The sequence below is a fragment of the Rattus rattus genome, chromosome 11, assembly GCF_011064425.1.
Source record: "Rattus rattus isolate New Zealand chromosome 11, Rrattus_CSIRO_v1, whole genome shotgun sequence".
In the NCBI taxonomy this organism is placed as follows: domain Eukaryota; kingdom Metazoa; phylum Chordata; class Mammalia; order Rodentia; family Muridae; genus Rattus; species Rattus rattus.
In genome coordinates, this window is record NC_046164.1 from 40767878 (window position 1) to 40790874 (window position 22997).

Below are 22997 nucleotides of genomic sequence, written 5' to 3' on the forward strand. Positions count from 1 at the left end.
ATATCCAAGATACAGTCCACAAAACTCAAAATAGTCAACAAGCTGAAGGGCCCACTTGGGATGGAGAAGAAAGCCACCACAAGGGGAGAAGGAAGGAGGAACAGGGGAGGCAAAGTGAATGGGGGTTGTGGGAGAGGGGAACATGATCTGGTATTGGGTGGAGGAAAAGGACTGAAGCCCTGAGGGCCATCAGAAAGAATGGAAGCAGGTGACTTCAGGAGGAAGGAGGGTGGGAGGACCCTCTAGAATGTACCAAAGATCTGGGAAGTGAGAGACTCTCAGGACTCAAAAAAACGTGGGGATCCTAGATGAAACGCCCTATAGTGGGGAGTGAGAACTTATTGGACCTATCTTCAGAAGAAAGACAGGGCATCAAATGAGGCATGGGTTTTCTATCCCACAGCTAAAGCTCTGACCCATAATTCTTCCTGTCTGAAAGAAATGCAGGGGTGGAAATGGAGAAGAGCCTGAGGAAAAGAAGGTCCAGCTACAGGCACAAAGTGGGATCCAGCTCAAGGGGAGGCCCAAGATGAAGCCATGGGGCGTTCACAAACAGAGACCTATCATGACCTCCAAAAGACCAGACAAGCCACTGAAAGAGTCAAATGCAGATATGTACACCCAACCAATAAACGGAACGGCTGCCCCCTCTGGTTGAATTGGGGGAAAGCTGGAGGAAGCTGAAGAGAAGGGCGGGCGACTCTATACAAGGACCAGCAGTCTGAATGAGCCTGGAACCCTGAGATCTCTTAGACACTGAATCACCAAACAGGCAGCATTCACCAGCTGAGGTGAGTCCTCCAACACATATACAGCAGGGGACTCCCGGGTCTGTGTTCAGTCAGAGAAGATGCACCTAATCCTCAAGAGACTGGAGCCCCAGGAAGTTTAGAGGTCTGGTGGTGTGGGTGGGGTAGGGACATCCTTGTGGCGAGGGAGGGGGAGTATGGGGAGGTAGCTGAGGAGGGGGTATGGTATGTGGAACACTCAGGGGGTGGATCAGGAGTCGAATAAAATCTGGAGTGTCTAAATAAATAAATAAATAAAAAATGAAACAACAACAACAACAACAAAAAGGTAGTCTCAGAGGCTTGGTCTATTACCCTTTTGTTACGGATCGGGATCGTGGTAGCATGCGAGCATGAACTGGACCAGTAGCTGAAAGCTACATCCTGATCCTTCAGGAAAGAAAAGAGAAAGCAAAGCTTGCAGAGCATAAATTCTAGAAACCTCAAAGCCCACCCAAATGACACACTTTCTCCAATAAAGACACGCCTGCTCCAAACAAAGCCACACCTTCTAACCCTTGAAAGACTTTCAAATAGTTCCACTCCCTGGAGATGAAGTACTCAAATATATGAGTCTACGGGGTCAGTGTCATTCAAATGAATAAAAGAATCGCGCTTACCGTTTTCATTGTTTTTCCCATGTTAATTGTCATTTAAGCTCCATAGCAGAGATTCTAGAGATAAGAACACAGCAGCCTGGAGACAGGACTGAAGCTGGATATTTAAACTGGAGCCCCTGTAGTATTTCAAAATTTCTAATCATGAGTCAATTAAATAATGTGTGAAGTAAAATCAAAGTATTGAGAGACTTAGAAAGATAGTGTCTTCTGCAATATTAAGCACAGTTATGTGCACTAAAGTTCTCACGGCCTGTGGCTGAAACATACTTCTTTGGCCATGCATTACAGGTTATCTACATGGAATTCACAATATAAATTCTACATTTATATTCACGAAAATATAAAATTGTGAGTTAACACAGTATGGATGCCTTGTTCATTTGCTGTTTACATCTGAGTACTTATTGTAAGGATCCTAGTGTATTTAAAATCTTAAAAAGTTCTGAAAAATTCCAGATATATGCATTCATATTATTGAAGTTTTACACTTATAAGTTTATAAAACATATTGCTTCGTAATTTTAGAAAAAGAGCATACATTCGTAACGATGAAATGTTATTTATTAAGTTAACAATATATGAATATAGTAAAAGATTATATAGCCCCTAAAGTCAGTTTCTGAGAGGACAGAATGTGATGGCAAAAGTTGCCCCTTCTACAGAAGAGGTACCAAGTGGGCTGATGTCTTGTGTGAGGGTATATTGCTAGTATGTGTGAGGCCCTGAAGTTTTAGCAGAGAGGTGGGATATTTGACTAAACCACGAAAACATTGGTTTTGAATTGGGGAGTGTGTTTCTAGCCATAGAAACCAACACATTTCAGGCAATACTAATTGAATTATCTTAGGAAATAATCAACAGGAAACAGAGAAGAACTGATCGATTGAGTCAATCAGAGAGACACGAGGAATCCAGAAGGAACAAGTACAGTCACAACAGCCACTGGAATTCAGGGCATACTCACATTAGATTTGCCCAATTACTAGGATGAAAAGTAACAAAGTCTCAACAATCCTTGGAATAGAATAACTCTTCTTGTATTATATCTCAACATGTCCAAATGCTACCCTCTAATCACTTCTATAATAATATAAAATTATCCACTTTCCCCATTCTTCATACCTCGACCTAGAGATAATGATGTGTCAGAAGACTCTGCAACAAGGGAGTATCCACCAAGATTCCAAGACTTCATCTGTATAGTGATAGGAATGGTCTAGTAAAACCTTTACATATATAAATTGTGCCACTTCTAACCCCATGAAGGAATCAAACATGATCAAATTTAGTTTAGTTCTAAAAAACTATAACTAAACATACAAATGCACCTCTAGAACTCAAAGCTTAATCATTACAAATAATTACAGCAAAGGGACAAAACACACCACATTTGTCACCATTGGATGAACTGTGAGATCTAGAAACATTCCAGTTGCAGAGCTCTCCATGCTTGAGAGAAATTTACACTTATAAACTGAGCGATTAATTAAGTATGGCACACTTAGAATGTGAAGTTATTAGTCACCAAACAGGTTTTTTTTCTTTCTTTTTTTTTTTTGTTGTTGTACATAGAATATGCTTTTATTGAAATAGTGAACCTTGTCATTGTAGTATATAAGCATCCAAAGGAGAAACATAAATGAAAAAAGCATTTATACATTGCTAGAAAGCTTTTTCTATGAGGCCATGTGAATATCATGTATTTTCCATGTGCAATAATACATTATTGTGATTTTAACTTTCCCCAACCATTTATAAATTATGAAAATTTATGGAGACTTGTAGATGGTACCATGGCAGACAGTACAACAGATTTGATCCATTGGCCATGGTTTGCAGTACATAAACCAAAACATGTCCAATGTCTTCTATGGACATGCAATATGATATCCTGATCATTGCAGAGACAAAGGAGAGTATATGAAAATGATTAGCATAATGCCTGTACCTTCACAAAGCTCAGCAAATTACCATCATTCTTATTAGCCCTGTTTTACGAAATAGGCATTTACTTCACTATTTCCCAATGCCTTTTGAAAGAGAGTCAGTTATAGTTTGGTTGTTTATTTATCTATTATTACAAATAAAGAGTACATTAAAATTTAAAACTAACTGGTTCGGGGACTGATAAAATGGCTTAGCTAGAGGACATGAGATTGATCCCCAAAACCCACATTTTAAAAAACTGAGCATGGTGTCATGCACTGGGCTCTGGGGATGCAAAACCGACAGATGCCTAGGGATTGCTAACTGGTCAACCTAGCCTACTTGGGAAGCCTGGGGCCTGTAAGAGACCCTCTCAACAAACAAACAAACAAACAAAACTCAAAATAAAACCACAAAACCTCCCAATAACAACAAAAAAATCCTCAAAATAACAACAATTAGAAACAAAATAGTCAATACCTGCAGAGATGGCCCTCTTTCTTTCAAGTCCACACATAGGAATAAATTGTTCAGTTAGTTAGTGGCATTAATAAACTACCCAATTTGTTTTTTCTTTCTGTTTCAGTGTTGCCTCGTTAGCCTATAAATATTTCCTCAATGATTAATCTGTGCTACCTGCTGCTCCAGTACTAAAGGAAATTGGGTCTTTTTTTTTTTTTTTACATTTTTTTTTTTTTTATTAACTTGAGTATTTCTTATGTACATTTGAGTGTTATTCCCTTTCCGGTTTCGAGGCAAACATCCCCTCCCCCTCCCTTCCTTATGGGTGTTCCCCTCCCAACCCTCCCCCATAACCGCCCTCCCCAAAAGTCTAGTTCACTGGGGGTTCAGTCTTAACAGGACCCAGGGCTTCCCCTTCCACTGGTGCTCTTATTAGGCTATTCTTTGCTACCTATGAGGTTGAAGACCATGGTCAATCCATGTATGGTGTTTGGGTAGTGGCTTAGTCCCTGGAAGCTCTCGTTGGTTGGCATTGTTGTTCATATGGGGAATCGAGCCCTTCAACCTCTTTCAGTCCTTTCTCTGATTCCTTCAACAGAGGTCTGGTTCTCAGTTCAGTGATTTGCTGCTGGCATTCGCCTCTGTATTTGCTGTATTCTGGCTGTGTCTCTCAGGAGCGATCTACATCCGGCTCCTGTCGGTCTGCACTTCTTTGCTTCATCCATCTTGTCTAATTGGGTGGCTGTATATGTATGGGCCACATGTGGGGCAGGCTCTGAATGGGTGTTCCTTCAGTCTCTGTTTTAATCTTTGCCTCTCTCTTCCCTGCCAAGGGTATTCTTGTTCCCCTTTTAAAGAAGGAGTGAAGCCTTCACATTTTGATCATCCGTCTTGAGTTTCATTTGTTATAAGCATCTAGGGTAATTCAAGCATTTGGGCTAATAGACACTTATCAGTGAGTGCATACCACGTATGTCTTTCTGTGATTGGGTTAGCTCACTCAGGATGATATTTTCCAGTTCCAACCATTTGCCTACGAATTTCATAAAGTCGTTTTTTTTGATAGCTGAGTAATATTCCATTGTGTAGATGTACCACATTTTCTGTATCAATTCCTCTGTTGAAGGGCATCTGGGTTCTTTCCAGATTCTGGCTATTATAAATAAGGCTGCGATGAACATAGTGGAGCACGTGTCTTTTTTATATGTTGGGGCATCTTTTGGGTATATGCCCAAGAGAGGTATAGCTGGATCCTCAGGCAGTTCAATGTCCAATTTTCTGAGGAACCTCAGACTGATTTCCAGAATGGTTGTACCAGTCTGCAATCCCACCAACAATGGAGGAGTGTTCCTCTTTCTCCAAGATCCTCGCCAGCATTTGCTGTCACCTGAGTTTTTGATCTTAGCCATTCTCACTGGTGTGAGGTGAAATCTCAGGGTTGTTTTGATTTGCATTTCCCTGATGACTAAAGATGTTGAACATTTCTTTAGGTGTTTCTCAGCCATTCGGCATTCCTCAGCTGTGAATTCTTTGTTTAGCTCTGAACCCCATTTTTTAATAGGGTTATTTGTCTCCCTGCGGTCTAACTTTTTGAGTTCTTTGTATATTTTGGATATAAGGCCTCTATCTGTTGTAGGATTGGTAAAGATCTTTTCCCAATCTGTTGGTTGCCGTTTTGTCCTGACCACAGTGTCCTTTGCCTTACAGAAGCTTTGCAGTTTTATGAGATCCCATTTGTCGATTCTTGATCTTAGGCATAAGCCATTGGTGTTTTTGTTCAGGAAATTTTTCCAGTGCCCATGTGTTCCAGATGCTTCCCTAGTTTTTCTTCTATTAGTTTGAGTGTGTCTGGTTTGATGTGGAGGTCCTTGATCCACTTGGACTTAAGCTTTGTACAGGGTGATAAGCATGGATCGATCTGCATTCTTCTACATGTTGACCTCCAGTTGAACCAGCACCATTTGCTGAAAATGCTATCTTTTTTCCATTGGATGGTTTTGGCTCCTTTGTCAAAAATCAAGTGACCATAGGTGTGTGGGTTCATTTCTGGGTCTTCAATTCTATTCCATTGGTCTATCTGTCTGTCTCTGTACCAATACCATGCAGTTTTTATCACTATTGCTCTGTAATACTGCTTGAGTTCAGGGATAGTGATTCCCCCTGAAGTCCTTTTATTGTTGAGGATAGCTTTAGCTATCCTGGGTTTTGTTATTCCAGATGAATTTGCAAATTGTTCTGTCTAACTCTTTGAAGAATTGGATTTGGTATTTTGATGGGGATTGCATTGAATCTGTAGATGCGCTTTTTGGTAAAATGGCCATTTTTACTATATTAATCCTGCCAATCCATGAGCATGGGAGATCTTTCCATCTTCTGAGGTCTTCTTCAATTTCTTTCTTCAGAGTCTTGAAGTTCTTGTTGTACAAATCTTTTACTTGCTTGGTTAAAAGTCACACGAGGTACTTTATATTATTTGGGTCTATTATGAAGGGTGTCGTTTCCCTAATTTCTTTCTCGGCTTGTTTCTCTTTTGTGTAGAGGAAGGCTACTGATTTATTTGAGTTAATTTTATACCCAGCCACTTTGCTGAAGTTGTTTATCAGCTTTAGTAGTTCTCTGGTGGAACTTTTGGCATCACTTAAATATACTATCATATCATCTGCAAATAGTGATATTTTGACTTCTTCTTTTCTGATCTGTATCCCCTTGACCTCCTTTTGTTGTCTGATTGCTCTGGCTAGAACTTCAAGAACTATATTGAATAAGTAGGGAGAGAGTGGGCAGCCTTGTCTAGTCCCTGATTTTAGTGGGATTGCTTCAAGTTTCTCTCCATTTAGTTTAATGTTAGCCACTGGTTTGCTGTATATGGCTTTTACTATGTTTAGGTATGGGCCTTGAATTCCTATTCTTTCCAGGACTTTTATCATGAAGGGGTGTTGAATTTTGTCAAATGCTTTCTCAGCATCTAATGAAATGATCATGTGGTTTTGTTCTTTCAGTTTGTTTATATAATGGATCACGTTGATGGTTTTCCGTATATTAAACCATCCCTGCATGCCTGGGATGAAGCCTACTTGATCATGGTGGATGATTGTTTTGATGTGCTCTTGGATTCGGTTTGCCAGAATTTTGTTGAGTATTTTTGCATCGATGTTCATAAGGGAAATTGGTCTGAAGTTCTCTTTCTTTGTTGGGTCTTTGTGTGGTTTAGGTATAGAGTAATTGTGGCTTCATAGAAGGGAGTTCGGTAGTGCTCCATCTGTTTCAATTTTGTGGAATAGTTTGGATAATATTGGTATGAGGTCTTCTATGAAGGTCTGATAGAATTCTGCACTAAACCCGTCTGGACCTGGGCTCTTTTGGTTGGGAGACCTTTAATGACTGCTTCTATTTCCTTAGGAGTTATGGGGTTGTTTAACTGGTTTATCTGTTCCTGATTTAACTTGGTGCCTGGTATCTGTCCAGGGAAATTGTCCATTTCCTGCAGATTTTCAAGTTTTATTGAATATAGGCTTTTATAGTGAGATCTGATGATTTTTTGAATTTCCTCTGAATCTGTAGTTATGTCTCCCTTTTCCTTTCTGATTTTGTTAATTTGGACACACTCTCTGTGTCCTCTAGTTAGTCTGGCTAAGGGTTTATCTATCTTGTTGATTTTCTCAAAGAACCAACTTTTGGTTCTGTTGATTCTTTCTATGGTTCTTTTTGTTTCTACTTGGTTGATTTCAGCTCTGAGTTTGATTATTTCCTGCCTTCTACTCCTCCTGGGTGTATTTGCTTGAGAGAAATTTACACTTATAAACTGAGCGATTAATTAAGTATGGCACACTTAGAATGTGAAGTTATTAGTCACCAAACAGGTTTTTTTTCTATTGCCATCTCTTCAAATATTCATTCAACCAACAAATTGGTTAGCGAGGAGTGAGTGAGGAAGTACCTTACAGAACAAGATTGTTTTTACCACAACAAAGCTACCTCAGGGACCTCACAAAGCCCATGTCCAAGTACAGAAATTTAGAGCAGTGGCTCTTGCACACAGAGTTCAATCTGGAATCAAATAAATAAGGTAAATTTGTCCTGCAGACTTTACCTGTCCTCCCAGGTACAGGCATTCCCTCAAGGGAAACATGAAAACGAAAGCATAAAAGTTCTTGTTGCTCGCTGCGGGCTTTGTTCTATTTTCTTTATATCTTAACACTAATGATCGCAACTTACGTTATTACTGTACTCACACCGGAAACGCTCGAGAGGCTGGGATAGAGTGGCACTGAGAGCAGCACCCAGGGAATTCAGACCCGGGCTTCACACATCCTGACGTTTGTTCCCTTGCCACCTACACCATGTCTATGTGTGGAAATGAAAATCTCACATTCACACGGAGAGATGAATAAGATTCTTTATGAAATTCAGAAAAACAACCTGTGTTTCTGAATTGATACTAGACTTTCTGACACTCTTGCTCAGAAGATGTCTGTCTATTTGATTGTTCTCCAACTCCATGGAGAAGCATTGCTAAGACTGATTTCACAAACTAAGGATTTTGCCTGATAATTATATTTATTACTGTTTTAATATTCTTTTCCTTATTGTGCTTAACTATTTATTACAATAATTTTGATTTATTTACCTAAAATTTTCTGTATTTTAGTTTAAATTTTAAATGAAAACCATTTTTGGAAAGTTTTAACTATTTGACTATAGTACTTAAAACATATCATTTTTAAATTAATGCTTCTAGCACTCATCTGACGACTAGGTAGTTAACTTCGAACATATTACAAATTAATGACAATTCTGTCATTTGTTTGTGGTTAGAACTGTGCTGCCACATGAAAGAGGAGTATCCTGTGACTTAAATTAGTATATATTTACTGAGACTCTCTTGTGATTGAAGCAGGGTTCAAAGAAAAATAACCAAGAATCCATTCAAGTTAGTTTACTTACACAATTATTACATTTTAAGTTCATTATTCCCTTTTGGATAGTAAAGTTATAAACAGGTTGTGCATATTTCCATTTTTCATACTTTGATTTGAAATAAGTAGGATTATTAAAGCACAGGCGAAGCATTGCTACATGAATCAATGCAGCTTACAATCTAGATGTAGAGCTAGCGTTGGTGGAAATCCCTGTAAAGAACAACAACAACAAAAAGGACAACATCACTTAGCATTGCACTTGAAGTTCACCCACATTTTCTCTCACAGGTTAAGGAACTCCCACTAGACCAACAGTTTCCATCAACCCAGGACTCCTTCGTTATTTGTTCACATTTATGTCGTGAAAAAGAGATAAACTGTGCACTATTATATTTTACTTAACACACACTGTTGCTGCTTTCAGATCATGTACTGAGATCCTCAAACCTTCACTGTCAGTTGCTTTGAGAGATACTATTAAGAGATCCAGCTGGGCATGGGGACAGGCATTGTTAACACAAGCACCTAAAAGGGTCTGTGAGTTTGAGGCTAGTCTGGTCTCCATAGAAAGCATTTGTACACCCAGTGCTACATAGAGAGACTTTGGGGAGGGAGAGGGGGAAAGATGAGGAATATTCGTCACCTTTGCTACTTATACACTTCTACAGGACTTACTCAACACAACAATAGTTGTATTTTCCATCCTGTCTTTTCCATTGTAAACTCCATTCAGAGGAGGAGTGAAGAAAGAAAATATTAGAAATCTACAAGTTGTATCAGGCTTAAACCTTGGGCTATAGCAACTAACTGTGATGGTGGCTGTCCAGGCTCAGTAAGCAGAGGGATGGAGAAAACCAAGTCTACCAACTTTAGCACTATGCATGTTCAGAATAGTATAAGGCATAGATGTTTGAGGAAAGCAAAAAGGTGACAGTAATTAAAGCACTGCAAATTTGTAAAATAAATGAATAAATAACTTCTACTGTCATAAGTGTACATAAATTAAAATGTCAATAAAAGACTTAAATAAATTGCCATTGAGCTGTGCTACCAAATGCCTGCATAATATTTATGGGGACTTAAAAATAATGATTGTTCACACAATTAAATGGAGAGTCACAGTTAAATGACTTTGTATAATCCCTCTAGCCTATTCACTAAACCTATAGTTATACATTTTACAGTATAACATTTCTTCTTTGAAAAATAGTTAAGAGTACAAATTTGGAAGTGATCAAGAACTACCATAATTTGATCTTTAATTAGACATTAAAATAGGAAAGGCAGCTCAATGTAAGGAAAAATCTATTTGGTATTTCAATGTAGAAATTGTTAAGCAAATCTTGATTTTATAGTTAACAGGTGCAGGGCTTTTCTTATATTTGCTAATGTATTTATGCTCATTCAACAACTCTTATAGGAATTATAGGTCTTTAACTACATAATAAATAAATAGGGATATTTATGAGCATGTATAATTTTTTTCAGAACATTTAGTATATTGTCACTATCATTATTTCTTGATTCTAAATAAGTAAACAAAAATAAACAAAGAATATGAAGGCTCTTCGATAATTTAAGATTATGGGAGCAGAGCCTATCTTACGCTATATTGTGAGATGGATAAACATTGATAAAATAAATAAGATTATGGTTTCATTGTTTTGCCACATTTCTGTGTTTTATAATACTTTAAAATATCTTACTCATAAATTAAGTAGTAAAATTAAAAATATTTGGGAGCAGATTCTCTATTATGACCTACATTTGTGTTTCTTTTCTCCTTTTCTTGACATACTAATATATTTTCATTTCAGTGTAGCTGTGGCCAACAAATTCTGGGTCAAGGAAGAAAGCAAAGTGACGTGATGTGGATGCAGCTTGGTACTAAGTGGCTTGCACGTCTTTGCATAGTCATGGCTGAAGGAGGCAGCACCACAGCAAACAAAGAGAACTAGAATAAAGCAAGATGTAAATTGAAATTTTCTCTTCTGTCTGTGAGTAAGGATTTGAAGGCAGGTGTACTTGAACTTACATTTGCTCTCAGCACGATTTAGGTTTCCTTAAGTGATAAGATAATTTGCTAGTGATTCTCACTGAAAACTGTCAGATTCTCAGAAGGGAAAATACAAGCTTGAGCAATACAGATTAAGATTTTAAAGTATTTAAAGATGTGATTATCTATAATGTTTACAGAGAATACGGAAGAGTTTACATTTTATTAAACCAGATAATAACACAACAGTTTCATTCTCAAATAAAAGAGGCTCTGGGTTGATTTCAAAAGATTACATTAACTATTTACAAAAGATCCCTACTATGATACATGTAAACATAATAGATTTATGTGCATAGATGTGTGTGTATGTGTGTGTGTGTGTGTGTAAAGATATGTAAATAGTATAAACTTAATTCTCCTACCTAGGCTGATAGCAATCCTCCAAGACCCAAAGGCCATCTAAGAAAATCCCTATTCTGCACATAAGAAACCTTGTTTGAATTGTTGGTCAGGTACTCCTAAAGCATACTTCTGCTTCTATTGCCCATGGTTATCCCACAGAGGTTGAGAGTAAGTCCCTAGCGCTGAGGATATTAAGTGCCTCTGAATCAGAGCCAAAAGACTCCTGAGCTATAACTGATGTGAAGTCTTCTACCTTGAAGTATAGCTTTCATGATGAGAAAAAAAACATGGAAGTTTTCAGAGGAAGACAAGACCAATAGACTTAGTCAACTAAGTTGCCTATGAACTACATCAAAGACCAGCTATCATAAGGGTACAGTGGTGACACAGGTGTGTAAATCTAGCTTTTATTTCCTCAGATGAAGGGGTACGGTGAGAACTGTACTCAAGGTATGCAAATACATGGCTTGGACTGAGCCCAGAGCATTGCTTTCTCTATTCCATCTATTACTAGGCCTGAATCTGGAAGCTGCTACCCTCTGTACAATCTAATCTAGAATGTATTCAGCCTCGGAGACTTACTTCTGAATCGGCTCACCTTTCCTAGTTCTTTCTGAACTCTGGCTGGCTGGTTCAACTCAGCTGTTCTGGCTTAAATTCCTCTCCAAGCTGACTGATTCAAACTTGCTTCACTCAGCTAGCCACTGAATTGCTCTGCGTGGCCTCAAACTAACTAACTCTGGCAATTTGTTCTAATCTTCTGACTCCTTAGTATTCTCTGGCTTCAGCTGCCTCTGCTGACCTGCACTGAACAGCATGAACTCATGAACTAACTAAATTCTATTGCACTACATTTACTGTACTGATTCACAAATGACTCAACTTTCTCTCCTGCTCTACTCTTAAGTAGCATTCCTTTCCGGTTCTGTTTTTGTGAGAGTTGGGCATATCGCATCTCTGACTCACTCTGTCAAATCTGTCTGATTCATTACTTTGTCCTTCAATTAGACTTTATTTCGGGGTTGAGGAGAGAATAAAGTTGTATATTGAAGGTATGTCTGTACTCCAGTTAGATAACAAAGACCTAGATCTTTGGATGTGATCCCCTGCCAGAGCAGCCATGTTGCAGAATTATAATTCCTCATACATGTATATTGGCATTAATCAACAGCTGTTTAAATGGACTTAAACATTCTCAGCCTGAGGCAAACCATGTCTGATGCTGTAAACTTAGCAAACATTCAATCTGAGTAAAGTCTTGGTCATCGGAGAAGAATTCATAACAACTACTTTATTAAAATAAACCTCAAATAAAATCTGCAAACATTTGATCTTATAGCCACAAGTAAGTGTAGTCTTCACTCTTTGTCAAGGAAACTTCTCTTTGTAATAGATGAAAACAACAAATAAGTGCTATAGAGACTTGTGGAATCCAGTCCCTACAAATACAATTACAAAAGTATCCCACAGTTAAGTCTTAGGAAACACTGAAGAAGAGAGACTCTAATAGGCCGAGGATCTTGGAATCTGCTAGAGATTGTCTCCTACTAATATCAGAAAATAGTCCATAAAATCTCACAAACATGATTGACCACACCAGTGAACATGCAAAAGTGGACATTGGAAAACCCATAAGACCTCAATCCTACACAAAGAATTATAGGCAACTAAAGAATGCTGGGAGCAAGAGAGGTGGTCTTCTCCAGAGAAGAGTACACAAATTGCTGGTCCACTGGCAAACTTTCAGACCTCAAAATATGCATAGAGGTAATAGTATATGGGCTCAGCAGGTTATAATTAGGAACGTATATGATATTTATGTATGCATATGATGACAATTAGTGTAAAAAGAAGGCACAGATTTGAAGTGGAGGGTTATTTGAAAGGGTTTGGTGGAAGGAAAAGGGCGAAATATTTTAATTATATTATAATCTCAAAAAGAGAATTCTACACTTCATTAATGAGAATTTAACAAGAAAAATTCAATCATCAAGATTTACTTAGTTTAATATTTTACTACCTTTAAAACTAATGCTGCTAATAAAATTTTAGCTAAACTAATATTATACCTCCAAAAGTATGAGTGAAATTGTTTCAGAGACTTAAGAAAAATAAAATGATATAACCAAGGAAAAAACAATATTAATGCTTATGACATGTTCTGTTGCACTATAGAAACAGAAATACTACTTTAATTTGTGTTATAAAATTAAATGAAGGATTCTCTTCTCAAACTGATGATTCAATTCTCTGATTATAGTCTACAAGCCCAAACCAGTGAACATTTTATTCAAACAACATTATTTTCATATGTTTCCCTCAATGATCTGTTATTTACAAACTTTCCAGGCCATTGTATACCACTAATAGCAAAGGTTTCCATAAGAACACTGTAAAATTATGTTTAAAATCAATACTTTTCTAGATCTAAAGATGGTGTGTATTACTCTATTTCTCATATTTACAATGTGCTCACATTTATTGTCTAGACTTTGTGTAAATTAAAGGACAAATTATGAATATCCCCGAAAGATCTTTAGGAAACAGAAAACATGCTATGGAAGCAGAACACTAAAATCAAAGTACATGGAATATATGACATAAAACATATCATTTTGCAATAAGGATTATTCTAAGATGAGTGTAATGAAGAAAAACAAATCCAAATTCTTTTCTCCCCTCCTTTCTTTATAAAATCAAGAAGAAAATTTCCAACAGTAACCACCCTCCTACCCTCTTTTATAGAAAATGAAAACTTCTGGCCATCTTCACTAAAGAAAATCTTAGATCCTCACCAGACTAGAGAAAAGTACCAGCGATCTTCATGTGTTGTTTCTAGTGAATATGTTTTTATTTTCTCTCATTATTTTCTTTTCCAAACTTTGCTGTCTGGGCAGAAAGAATTAGGTAAGACGTGGGTAAAACAAGAGTTCCTTGACCACGTGTATTTGTGAAATGTACATGAAGATAAACTCCTGATCTTCCTTTTTATGAATGAGAATACAGTATTAATTAAGAAGGGTAGAGGGGAAGTACTTCAAACCCAGTGTCTGAATTCAAGGATTGACACTAAGATTCAAGTTAAAGTGATTCTGCACTCCCCTCTGCTTCTGGCAATGATAGCTTTTAAATGTCATTCCCTACCTAGGTTCCCATTCAGCAGCCTGAGTTCTTTGATACTTCAATTGCTCTTATGCAATCTGTAGGTCTGTAGTCTTTATGTACACCAAAAATAATTTGTCTTTAAAACCTTCAGCCTCAAGAATCTTTTATTTTATTTTTTATTCTTGTTAACACGTACGAATATTCCCACTTATATTTATATTAATTTGCAATAGAGTAAATCTTCATTAGACTTTAAATATCTTCAATGTATTTTACTTCCTTAAATTAAATCTAGGACAAGACTAAGTAAGTCATTGACACATTAACTATTGAATGGCCAAGTCATTCTAGATGGAAAACCAATTACTGCATGAAGTCATGAAATCACTGTGTGTTTGAACCATGTTCCACTGTAATTGTTACAAGCAAACATTTTAAAGTTAGATGAAATCAATTGAAAATTGAAATGCTAAATGAAAAAGCTATCTGTGCTTAAACAGTTAGAAACTTATGTATGCAAATGCCTCAACCCTTAGTGTTACAGTTGCGTTAAAGCGTGCAGTGGTAAAATTACCCACCAGTATCTCAGATTATGAGATGTACTTTAATTTTCTTGAATTAAACTAGGATAAAATAAATAAAAATACACCATTCATACGCACAGAAGGGCACTCAGGTCTATTTAAGTTTCCTTACGACAAACAATCTATGACTAATTTTCCAAGTGTTAGAATTATATTTTTAGTCTTCGTCAGGGGAGCAGGCATTTTTAGATACACCTTACATAACTTTCCCTTTTAAAACCTGTACTTGAGACTAACCGGAAAATATGCATCAGATAAGTAAAACTGGCCGCTGCTTATTCAGAGCATATTTTGGGTTACTTATTTCTCTGAAAAAGAAAATTATAAATTACTGCTTGTTTATTATCAGAAGTTACTAACAATTGCTAGGAATGGAAAGGAGGTCAAAAAGGTTTAATATAATTTAAATATTATTTTAATCTTACCACAGGAAAATATAGGAATTAAACAAAAAAGCAAGTAAAATAAAGTATTTTGATGAAGTTGAAATAACCCAATAACATGGCTTCAGTTTGGTAAGGTATGCAGAAACATCTAAAGGAATTTTATGGTTAGAAAAACCACATGCCCTGAAGTCGTCAGTGGAATAAAACCAAAGGAAATAAACATGGGATTGTTTCAAGTTTGTCATCCTATGGTTTCAACAATTTTTTTAAATAATATTTTAATATGTAGCTCAGACTACATAGTATGACTCCTTTTGTCTTAGCTCTCTGAATTATGGAATTATAGGCATGAATCATCATAAATGTCCAAAACTACTCTAAAACTCTGAATACATAATAATAGTAAGAAGATAATCTTATATTGCCCTTAAAATTACCTATTTTTTCTTGACTATGATGTTTATCATCCACGTAAGAGGAGAAGGTTTATTCCTGTAAAAACATATTTCATTATTTGAATCGCATCACAAAATTCTAACTAAATGGTTAGTCAGTAGAGAAAGTGAAATACTTAATTATGTTTATTAAATTCAATTAAAATATGTTGAAACCATAGAACAGTTCTATCTGAAAGTGATACAAGCTATTGTAAAAAAAATGGCAAAATTTATTTGCACAAGAGTTTTATAGACATGGGAGAATGAAAGAGAGAGATGAAATTAATCCTACGAACACCATTTAAAAGCTCATAATATTTAAAGAGAAATTATTGCAACTAATGAGAGCATTGATAATTCTTCCTTGTAAATAAAATGAATTAAAAGTGAGAAAATAGAAACATAATAAATAACAATGATTGACCATCATTATCTTACTAGCTTGTGTCCTAAAAGACATTACTTTTTCATTGTTTTCTGTAGATTACATTGGTGCTCTTAGAAAATGTATCTATGAATTAATTTATATATTTCACCGGTGTAGCATAGTGAAATTAAACATAACAATACTTGATCAAGATTTTTTTTATGAGAAGAACAACAGTTTGCGGTTGGATAAAGACTCAGCAGAATAAAGACTTGATTGCAGTGATGAATAATGCATACAGCCCATGGTACTAATTAACCTTGTACTCCAGGAAGATAAGGTAGAACAAGAAGGCTAATGTGATTGTGGTCCAGCAATTTTCCCAATGGCTGTGCTTATCACTCTCCTGAACACATTCATTTTGATTTTCTTCTATAAGAAAGACATGTTTGTTATAGATTTTCACATAAAGCAATGCAAGGAAGAAAGAACATTGTAAAAATTCTACATTTTCTGACTTGGCAGACTATGGATATTATATATATGACATTGTTCAATATTAATTAATGAATCACACATGGGTTACTTTGCTAAAATGTTATTTTTATGATACTTCAAAAATAACTAATTTAGTAAATCCCATAATTCGTTTCATTCTTTTAATTTATTTATCTACAAATTTATTTCCTATTAAACTCCTAAAATGATTTAAATAGGCAAAAAGTACCTCCTATTCACAAAGAAAAAATTTTCAAATGGTCATCATTAATTCAAAACATAACACTTCTCAGTTTTTGAGCAAACTTTTTGATGCAAAACAAAATTATTGTCTGCAAAAATATGCTAACTTCTAACAATATCACACTTTAGTGCTTTTACTATCATATTCAAACCATCATTTTGGATGTACTTCATGTAAATATACTCCAAATATCTACTTGTCTGTCTTCTAATTTTTTTTTGTTGGTAAAAATAGATATTTTTCGTGCTCGCTTCAGCAGCACATATACTAAAATTGGAAAGATACAGAGAAGATTAGCATGGCCCCTGTGCAAGGATGACACACAAATTTGTGAAGCGTTCCACATTAAAAAAAAATAGATATTTTTCAAGAATAAATTGTAATCATGGTTTCCCTCAGCTCCTCCCAGATTTTCTCCATCTCCTTCCTAGTCTGACCCCAGGCCTTCCTTCTTCCTCTTTTTAGAAAACAAATTTCACTGGGTATGAAACTTCACTTAAGGCAGGCCTCACGTCCGGCAGTGACAGCGAACTCAAAGGGAACTCAAGATTGATTACACAGGTCTTTACCATTCACGCTGTGTTGTCTAGGCAATTTTTACCTTACTGGTCTCTGGATTATATATAATGTTTTCTGATTTTGTTATTTTATATATGTGTGTTAAAGAGTATGCACGTACATACATATATACATACATATACACATGTATAATATGCATTAACAGACACATAAATTAGAGAAATATAAATGAAATCACCAAACAATGTAGAAAAATATCCCCAGCTATCTCTTTCCACCACACGAAACCTTCAGAGTCAGGAATGGGGTATATCAGATTCATATTTCAAAAGGTTCCTGAACAAAGTTTAATAATAAAGATATCTTTAAATTTCAGTTGGTGGTATTCATCTATTTTTACCAAGTACATATGCTCAATGATAACAAAGCAACTCAAATATGTGTAATTTTTTCTAATGTGAATATAAAGTAGCAGAATGAGCACAAAGAATTTAACATATTTTTTGATACCTTAGCATTTGCATAGTATGTTTTGGTCATATGCACTCCTATAATACTCTCTTTTTAAATTTTATTATTTTTTATTTAATTTAATATTTTAACATATTCACTTTACATTCCACTCACTGTCCTCTTCCTCGTCACCCCTCCCACAATCCTTCCCTCTTCCCAAGTCCCCTTCCCTTCTGAGAAGGTGGGGGCCTCCCTAGGTATCCCCCTCACCGTGGGACTTTAAGTCTCTGTGAGGTTATGTGCTTCCTCTCCCACTGAGGCCAGACAAGGTAACCCAGCTTGTAGAATATTACTTATCCACATCCTGCCCCTAGTGAACTCTTTTTTTCCACCAATTTCCTAGTTTAATGTCCTCACCTTTTTGACTGTTTTGCAATGAGTTTAATGTTTAATTAATTTGGCTTAAATGAACATAGATGAGGGTTATTTACTGGAGCATGGGCAAGTCATCAGCGGCTACATCACTGAAGGCGTGAACTCATATCTTCCAGAGACAATTAACTCCCACTGTATCTTCAGGCAAGAAGCAGCCACTGATCGTGGAAGAAATAGTGGAAAAGTAATTACAAGGGTCACCAACTACCTTTCAATCTAGGATCAGTCCATAGCGGGAAATTTTTTTTCCTAGTTATTGTAATCCGGGTAAAAATCCCATTTCAGGGAGATCATAGAAACCATAAAGAAACGTGTATGAACTTCCAACTGATAATGGTCAGCTTATCAGTGACAACATTAGTAAAGAAAACCTATTTTGGTCTCCCTGGGTCAGCAGCTATTAATTGCAAATAGATCCTCAGCTAAGGGTAGATTTCAGTCCTATTTCACATCTTCATTATGGAAATTGAACTTGCTTAGAACTTGTACATGCTATTATAACCTTTATCTTACACAACATTTTATTTAAATTTTTGTTTTAAATTATTAGTTCATTTATTTATACATGTACATATTATATATATTTAAAATTTTTTCTGTGCTTGCACAAGAAACTCTGTCATAAGGACAACACAAAGGTGCTGGGTCTGTGCCTCTAGCCTATGTGTCCCAGGAATCAGATTCGGGTCTTCAGACTTGGTGACACACTTCTTATTCTCCTGAGCCATCTTAGGAGACCCACCAACAGCAAGGGTCAGTTACAGAAAAGTTAGATCCAGGCATGGTGGTACATGCCTTCAATACCGGGACTCAGGAGTCAGTTCTGTTCGGTCGGTTTGGTTGACTAAGTAAGTAGAGAAGACAGTGCAGTAGAGTAGTACACGGAAGCTCAGTTTGGGGAGTCCAGAGGCAGTTTTTAGAGGAACAGTTTTAAAGAGATAGGTTGTAAGAGGAGACACTAGACACAGGTGCAGACAGAAGTAGACAGAGACTGAGAGGGAGCCAGAAGATTAGAACACAGTTTGAGGCCAAGCAGAGAAATTGATTGACAAGCAGAGAGAAGCCAGACTGTAGCAGTCAGCTTAGAGAGGAGTTTGGGCCAGAACAGCTGAGTTGCAGCTGACTTGAACCAGCCAGCCAGAGTTCAGAAAGAACTAGACAGAGGAAGCCTAGTCAGTTTTAAGCTGATGACAGTTATGTCAGGCAAATAAAAGTTACTTATACAGTCACTCACATTATCATCATTACTCTTAACAAAATTACAAAGGATGGGCTATTTTACAGAAACAAAATCTTATGAACATTTAGCAAATATTCATGTGCAAAGCAATATATTGACATATCACAGTAGCTTCATCGTCTGACTCTGATTTAACAAAGAGACAGTGACTTCAAAAATCAAAACAACTACTGAAACAGCTTTTCGTAAGGAATCAAGGCTGCCTGAAGAAAAATTTTACACACACACACACACACACACACACACACAAACACAGAGATAGAGGTTCTGAAAGAACAGAAAAATATTTAAGAAAAATATTAGACAATATACAGGTTCCCTGAAGAATAGATAGATAGATAGATAGATAGATAGATAGATAGATAGATAGATAGATATAGACACACACATACATATATACAAGATTTGAAACAACAGAAAAAAATATTTAAGAAAATGTGTAAGAGAAGTATTCAACTGTAGAAAATAAGAGTAGAGTAAATTAAGAAAATAATAGCTAATAAAAACCTAAAATAGCATTCTGATCTAGTTGTCAGACCTCATAGTTTTCAAGTCCAAATACAAGTTTAGGGAAGAAAACTATTTCTGTTATTTTTTCAATTGACTTTGAAATTAAAAATAGTTCTGTGAGTTCTGATATCATGCAACAACAGAAACAAAAGTCTATGCCAAGACACTTTGAACAATTTTCATGTTATTCTTGATGATTGGTGGTTGCAAATGATGTTATAAAAAGCAAATTTTTTTAAAAAAAATCTAGATAAATAAATAAATAAAACCACCAGTAAACAGGACTCCATATATAAGTCAAGCTAATAAAGTAATTGTTATTTCTCGTGATGCCAACGAAGCAATTACAATGGAAAGAAAAACAAATGTGTTTGTTTACTGGGCAACAAGGTATAGAGGATGATGTACATTTGAATTCCCTCAAAGTCTCCATGCCCATTTCTTTTTGCATCATTTCTCTATCACACACCCAAAACAAAGTAGAAACAGCAAAAGCGTGCACAATATTTGAAAAAAGTGTCACTCTGGTATTTCAGAAAACAAATTCAAAAAACAAAAAGCTTTGTTGGGTACATAAATTACCAAGCCAAATCCAAACCAAACCAACCAAACAAACAAAAACCCAGAGAAACTTTACTATGCAAGAAAAAATGACAAAAGAAGTTGGAAATGTATTGAAAAGTTACAACATCCCGACACAAATTCTTTCTCAGGTGCATGCATTCAGGTTTTATGCATAATATAACTTACTCTTCGTTTAGATTTGCTCATAGAAAGCCTGGCAAAATATAAAGGTTTTTCTATTTGTGAACCATAACCTTGAAGCTTTGTATGCCCAGGAAAAGACATGAATACTGGGTATTCTTTTTTAACATTCCCACTTCTTTATTTTCCTTAGCATTCCAATTTCCTATCATTACACATTGCATTTGCAGTGTGTGCATGACTGTATATGTGCATGTGCATGTGCATGTGCATGTGCATGTGAACTTGCAGGGAGTGGGCATGCATTTTATGACAGACGTGTGGACGTGAGAGGACAATTTGTGAGAGTCTATGTCTCCTGTAATCACATGGCTTCGGGGCAGAACTCCGGAGTTTAGGCTCAAAGGCAGACTCCTTTACTTCCTGAACAATCTAGCAAGACTAATTATCTGTATAATAAATGTTATTCTCCATGTCACTGTATGTTTCATTCCAACTTTCTTGGTGTGATATCTGAAAATAGGGCCTGAACTACACCTCCTTCCTGTTTCTTCCTGGGACACCACTCTCATTTGTACTTCATTGCGGCCCACAGAGGACAGCACATTAAGTTCACAGATGACTTGTGTACAGGTCACATAATAAGAGTCCCAAAAGAATCTTCATGTAATTTGGAAGGAAGATACTGGCTGACACAAACACCTGGGGACAAACATCAGCTACCACTTCCGCGTTTGGGTTTGTGTGATCCTGCTAAAATTAACTTTCTCAGCTCCAGTTGCCCCAGAAACTGGCTCACAGGATGTTGTCATACTTAGCGGAGAACATGAATAAAACATTCTAACAGCACAGGCACACAGCAGTTCTGTATTTACGTGCCGTCTCCTCTTCTTGCCTTATCCACTCAGCCCAAATATCCTGACAAGTCTGAGACTCCAGATCATACGTCTTACTCGATCCATATAATTTCTACTATGCGATTGCCTTTTAAACTCTATTTCTAAGTCACACTGCTCCCATTAATACACTTGCGTATTTTGTAGAACAAGGTCACCGTCCTTGTTTAACTGAACCTTCTCCTAACGAGAGGTAAATATAACCAATGCCCTCTTGAGCCTCAGGCTGGGAACTCAAGCCACCTTCCCTTCCATGACAGGCTAATGCCCTTGTGAAAAAGTTCACCTTCATCAGATTTTCCCCAAAGCTCAGATTTCTCACCCAGACTGTGCTTCCTGAATGCTTAATGCCTTCTCTCTTTCATGAATGAGCTCACCGATCCTGTAGCACATTTCATCCCTTGCAGTAGCATGCCTAGTTGCTCAACTTTACTTCTGTCAAATTCAGATCAAATGTGCGGTTATTCCATTCGTACAAATGACACTCAGAAAACAGACTGGAGTTTCCAGGCTTTGACACGCAGAGGTGCCTGGTGGAGAGAATGGGGGAGGGGTGTGCCTCATGTCATAGTTTCACACTCTGTCCTTCGGAGGGCAGGTCACCATCACAGGGTGTTGCTCACAATAACAAATGCAGGTGTGAAAACTGAAAATAGAAACAGACGCTCGAGATGTGGCGTGTTGCTAGAGTACTAGAACCGTTTAAAATTGTTAACTAACACTTAAACATAAGAGTAAATTGAAAGGGTATAAGCAATCTTCCAGTCATGCCAGATATGGGATGAAAAGCAAACTACGCCCTCTTGGGTGATCAAGAGCTTGATCCAGTTAAATAAGGTTCCTAACAGGCAGACAGGCAGGAGAGCATCTTGCTGCCCCTTGGATCAGTTCTTTCCTGGAACATATAAGTGACTGATGAATAAGACCTCTGGTTAGTCTTGCCAATCAAGCAACAGGATTGGAGCAACCTGTCTCTTCCGGTGTAGTTCTTGTTATTTCCGGTGTCACTTCCTTTTTTACTACACACCTCAAATTTCTGAGAACTGTTTAGGTTAAGTCATCCTGGGTAATTACTTAAATCCGTTGTGAGTCTTTGATGGACTGGCTACCCCCATTTTGGTTTGAACGAATCGGCTTTACCTTTAGTTTGCTTCAACTGCTCATTGATGTTGGTACGCGTCCTGCAGATTTTGTTTGTGCCAAGTAAGCTTTAGGACAATAGTCTTCAAAGATCTACCTATTTAGCAGAGACTCTGACATCTACTTCGAGAGGAAATGGGAAAAAACGTTACTGTGGATGGCTTGTTAAAGCTATGTAGCAAAAGCAATAATTCAGGCTCTGGCAGAAAAAGCCTTGGAAGATACGAAACTGGGGCAATAAGGTGTTCTCTTTGGAAGTTATTATGGCAGTACCGTTAGCAGATGTTTTCTTCCTGTTCACGGTATTTTATTTTTATTTTGGATCTAAACCCATTTTTGTCCTGAGAAAATAGTGATGTTCT

The 22997-nt window shown here is 36.8% G+C and overlaps 1 protein-coding gene and 1 non-coding gene across 9 annotated transcripts in view; one reads left to right on the forward strand and one right to left on the reverse strand.

Moving 5' to 3' along the window:
- The window catches only part of Epha5 (EPH receptor A5), a 353750-nt gene that overhangs the window by 232126 nt on the left and 98627 nt on the right, over positions 1 to 22997 (reverse strand). The gene's annotated exons all lie outside the window — the stretch shown is intronic.
- Positions 16981 to 17087, forward strand: LOC116913039. Its single transcript, XR_004389576.1, has one exon. It is a non-coding gene; the product is annotated as a U6 spliceosomal RNA (small nuclear RNA).